Raw genomic sequence first — 6,000 nt, forward strand, 5'->3', positions numbered from 1 at the left:
CTTCCGGAACGCCAACGATATATTTTAAAGAGAAGGAAGTAGTTAAGTCGTATACAATATTTTTAACAATAAGCGAGATAACTGAAAGCAATAATATTTTTGTGGTAAAAATTACTCCGATTTATAGAAAGAGAGTATTTTATTATCCACGCAATCGTCACAAACAGTTCAATACATAGATTGCTTTTTAGTGCTGTCGTAACTTGTGCTCCAAGTATTTATAAAGTTGAATCATACTGGTATAGTTCAATTATAATTAGTATGTAGACTTATAAGAGCTGGACTTTCCAACAAATAATGCATAATGACAACTTCAACTTTAGTAGGCTATTATTATATATTCAAATTTAAGTTTATGAAAAAATAATACAAAATTTGGGAGCATTAGTTACGAACCGCCCTTAGTTATTGACCACAGCTAAAAATAGTGCACTAGACGTAGATATAGTTAGAGAAATACTTATAGAAATGAAAATTAAAAAAATGGAAAAAATCTTGAAATCTATACATAGAATTTAAATTTAAAAAATTTAACTACTTTTTATTATTATATTAATAAGAAGCTTGTTCACACATTTTAAATCGTATTTAGTAATAGCTAAGTATAATAGAAATGTAATAAAGGTCATGGATTGAATGCTAGTGAGATTATTGTTCAGTTTTAGTTAATTTTGGCTACTATTAATGTTAAATCGGTCTAAATTTTGAGTATTTTTACTGAATTTTGCTTTTAGGATTTAATAATCACGTGAAAATTCTCAAAATTTATTACTAATTGCGCCAAAGGCGAATAATTTCAACGAATGTGATAAAATTGCAAAAACAATTATGTTGTCTGAGAGTTACGTTTTTAATTGTTGTTTTTTGTAGATACGGTGCGGTATTGTTGATTTTTTTATAGTTACAGTTTGGTCGTGTATGACAGGTTGATATTTTGTGCAGAATATTGGTTTATTATTTTTAAGGTTATGTTTTATAGAAACATTTTTAAAATAAAATTAAATCTTATGCAATCCTAAACTGTAATTACACATTCAATTTATAAACGATTTTTTTCTTTTAATGCAAGCATGAATGTTGAGATTACCAAAAGGGCTTTATCCTCTTTCTATGCCGACAATGGCGTATTTACGATTATATAATCTCTGAAAACTTAATCTTAATTAACTAATCGGCTCACCCATTAAGTAATGGATTCGAATGTCCCGTAAGCAATAATATAGACTTAGTTAATTTAACGATGATGCATATAAGATGTATAACGAATGAAAGATTGAGAATAATAGTAAAAGGACTTTCAAAGTTATTTTTGTTGTCAAGAAGAAACCCACAGAAATATTGGGGACTTAGGACAATAACGGCAAAATGTGACGCTGGCAAGAGTAAAAACATTAGCAAACCTTTTATTTTGGACAATATATCAGTCTGCTTTAGCCTGCCTAATATAATATTGCATATCATAGATATTGTGCGGTTATTTTTTAACATTGTAGGTTATTTTCACGGATCGCTAGAAATAGGTAGGTATTACATCATTTAGTTAAACATCAAATTGAGTTTATGCTTTGTTGCTTGTAATGTTTAGCATTACTTTAATAGCGAATTTATGAAGTTTTTTATGTATATAAAAATTGTATGCATTGTAATCATTGTTATTAAGTTTCAATATTATAGAAGAGTGTAAAAATTGTTATGTACTGCCAGTATTTAACACCAAATGGGGAAGGATGAACAGTGTAAAGTATCCAGTTCAGTCAAAAATACATATGCAGATACATAAAGAGTTGTGTGTATAATTAATTTTGAATGTTACGTTGTTTTCCTTACGGATGTATTTTTGTTTGATATATTTTTATTATAAACTTAAAGTAATGTTTTAGTATTGACATATTTAATTATTTATTAACTAGGAAATCTATACGGATTATATTTATCTCTGAACACGACGAATCGGCAAAGTTTTTGTTGTAAAATAAATTTGTAAAAATTTAATAATTTATCATTGTATTTATCTATCTAATAATAGCATACAACGCAAGTGACTGGATACTATGTATTTTGAAATGAAAAATAATCTTCCTTTGTAATTATTATAACCTATAAACACTACAAAATTGTGATTTAAAGCAATTTAAATAATACTGCTGATTAAATTTAGTTGTTTTATTCCAAACCTTTCAAAGCAATGTTTTAAATTAGAAACGTAAAAACCCTACTAAAATAATATTTTCATGGCAATAAATAGGGCAGAAAAGTTGGTCTTAAATTTTTTATCTAACACTTTTATTTTAAAATCTGAAGTAGTGAATAGTTGATATTTAAGATTAACTATAATGTTTATATTTATATATCACAAATAATTCACAATGAATTGTATACCTTAAATTTAGCGTCCAAATGCTCAAAAATTACATAATCGATGGTGTGGCTTGCTTGCTATTAGCGACGCTGTTGAACGTAGCAATGCTTAGATTTTCAAAGGATTCATTCTAAATTAATGAAGACTGAGTATACAGTTTAAAAAGTTTATTATTCATATAAAGCTAAGTACAAATAATCAGGGTTTTGGAGGTTGTATAGGAGATACCCTGAAGGGCGGCTGCATCGTGTAGGGGAGTCTTACAACTTTATCCGTGTACTGTATGTCTCCAGTAATCCCGTAGTGCACATGTCGTGGACCATAATTCTGATGGGCGATGAATGGTGAAACATTTTGCATTAATGAGCTCGAGGCTCTCGCTTCAGATGTTGAGGGCTTCACAAAATATTTTTCATGGTTGTCTAACCACTTTTGCACCTGAGAAAAAAAAATATGACGAATGAAATGAATGACGATGAAAAATATATTGTTGAATCTGTATTGCTATAACTAAAATGAGCCAGAATGTAAAATAGATATTTATAAAACTTACAGATTTGCAGCGGCAATTCGAAGCAGTGTCTTGTGCACAATTCATTTTCAGAAGGAAAAACACAGCTTTTAAAAGAAGTAGTTTACAGTATCGAATGTCGTACTTAAATGATAAAAGATTTTAGAAATATCACTTTATATAGAAGTATAACATCTCATTTGATAATTACTTAAATTATATCTTAATAAGGACAGTTCCATTAATTAGTTGTGTATTATAAATGTTTTTATTAAAGGATTGGTGTCAGTAATTACCCGTAAATTATAATTAGCAAATGAGTTAATAAACACAATTTTACTCTTCTAGTTATTTATTGCTAGAAACAACAATATCAAATCAGATATTATTAAGCCCATAATTATTTGAAAATAAAGTGTTTAATGGTTACCTTTACCAGCAAGTAATTAAAATATAATTATAAAGAGAGTATAAACATTGCAATAATAAAATAAAATATGAAAATATATAAATGTGGTCGATAACTGAATCCTATTTTAAAACAGTATTTATGTAAAGGCTTAGTTGAACTCTACACAAAAGTACAAATCTTAAAATCTATTTGTTACCTACAAACCCGATAGTAGGTCACTAGAAATAAAACGCTTTTCAAACAAGGACAGTTTGAAAAAGATGAGAACCTTATTATAAGGGTCGCTTTAATTTTCAAAGTAGGTTTGCCTTTACGAATTGGAAATATAAAATCATATCAAAAGCCATGGCGAAAGTAGCCTGCCCTTTGCCTGTGTTATCGTTTCGTTTGGTGCAAGTTAAAAGTTCAGATTTTTTCTTATTTTATAAGGGAAAAACGTTATATGTGAGACTCTTAAGTGACGACATCCGTTCGAACCACAGCTGGTCACTCAAGAAATTTTATTTTGTATCTAATTCAGATTTAAGCCTGAACACTAATGGTATCAGACACTAAAAGATCACCTACCTTCGTATAAAGAAGAATTATCATACACACTCAAATCAACATATAAAGTATCTAAAAAAGAGTCAATATTCCGTAAAATAGAAATTAATTTCATTACCTTAAATTCATCCTTTTAAATATTTTTACCAAAAAATGAGTCACGTTATACGCATATCCACGTGTGATTGTTTTGTTCGTTTAGAAAAATTACGACGAGATCGCAGTCACGCATCTCTTACAAGGCACAAAAGCTATCAAGCGAAAAATTCGGCCGACCCTTTTCAACGGACTATTAAAACAAGAGCCTTATGCATATGGGACTCAATATTTAGAAATGTACTCGGGCTGAAAATAAGGATTACCTCTCGCATGTTTTGTTTCAGTTTCACTTTTATAAAGTGATTAATCTGTGTTAGTAAACTTGATAAACGTGCAAAGGTAAAATGTTGCAGGATATTTTATAAACAAATTGAAATTATGTATATTGTTGAAAAGAGCGACCTCTCTGTAACAACCCTTATCAGTTTTCAAGTCGAAGATTTCAGTCTAATAAAAAAATCTGCTTATCATTTCCATGTTTATTGTATAAGTACAAAAAAAAAAATATTTGAAAAGTGCAACGGTGAATTGTTGTATAACAATAAGTGCAATCTTATTTATCATCATATAATTTAAATAAATTGTTAACAATATGAAAGTTGGGACTAGTCAGTTCAGTTTCCGTTTATTCAAATAGTGGAATAATAAATGGAAGCTTTTAAAATATTATTACATATTTTCCTTTAGAAGTAGTAAAGATAATATCAATAAATAAAGAAAATCGGATATTAATTTACACAGCTGAATTTCGTTATTTATGTCACCATAGTCTGTGTACTTAATAAAAAACTACTTTTGTTTTTTAAACAACCCTAAAACATTTAGAACAAATGAAAGTTTAATATAAAATAGTGTTTGGCCAACGCTTTTTGTATTGTACACACCCATTTTCATACTAATTCATTCGCGCATACGTCTATCACGACTTTTGTTTGATTAGAAGTAATACTAAAGGCGGAAACACAATAGTAAAACGACACACGACCTGACGAAACACGGCACGTGTTGACGTGAATCAAATCCTACGATTCCTAAGACCAGATAATTTTGTCACAATCATACTTCTGTCAAGAACAAAGTTTCATTATTATAATGTTTTCCTTCTTCAGTCACGCTAATCATTCATAAAGATCGTGTTAGTGACGTCGCACAATATCCTCCACTCCCCCCGTTTTTAGCAAGCCTCAGGGCCTGGGTGATCGTACGGGCCATGCTCGATACTCGAAACAGTCTACTAAAGTCGAGTAAAATTAAAAAAAAAACCTAGTTGAAAGCTAAAGTGGGTTTTGCGTTTTTAGTCTAATCTTTAGTATATACATTGTACTTGTAACTATCGGTCTACGAGTGTTCATGGTCCGTATAAAAGCTTTCTATTTGAATAGAAACGATTACTTTTCTTAGAAATATTTCCACCGAGCGTCGTAGGCTTTGCTCTGCATAATATAGGACAATCAGGCATCATTACTGCAAGTCTTCGGAAGCTGATTGTACGACCAGTTGTTATGGTAACCGCACGTTTTGCTAGCTTTGTGGTGCACAATAGAAGATACCGCGATTTATATTTGCAATGTAACATTTCATACATTGTGGAAGCCCGTGTTTAAATACTCGGCACGTTTCTTCTCTTTAAAATAAACGGTTCAAGTAATCCTTTACATTATTATAAATTGTAGAAACTAGCTTTAATTAAAGAGTAACTTGTTTTATATTTTACTAAACTCGTGAATGTGTAGTCTTTTTTGAATTTAAACCTCAACGTGTAAAGAACCTAGTATATAAGAGTGCAATGTGTCTAATGTACTGTAAGAACCATCAAGAGATTTTAATTTAGAAACTACATTACTTAATAGGTGAAAGTCATACACAATATATTTGTGTAGTATATATAATATGTTTATGCACTTACCTAAATGAACAATTCAAAGAAATAAATCTATTGCATTGAAGTCCTTACGCTAAGCCTTAAAAACTCTATTTCCCGCCAAACCATTTCATTGAAACTGAAACTGGTTATAAGAGGATTTTATATTTTATCTTCACACCACATTATCTTATTGCGTACGTATAAGGTTG

The sequence above is a fragment of the Pieris brassicae genome, chromosome 5 (genome assembly GCF_905147105.1).
Source record: "Pieris brassicae chromosome 5, ilPieBrab1.1, whole genome shotgun sequence".
NCBI lineage: Eukaryota > Metazoa > Arthropoda > Insecta > Lepidoptera > Pieridae > Pieris > Pieris brassicae.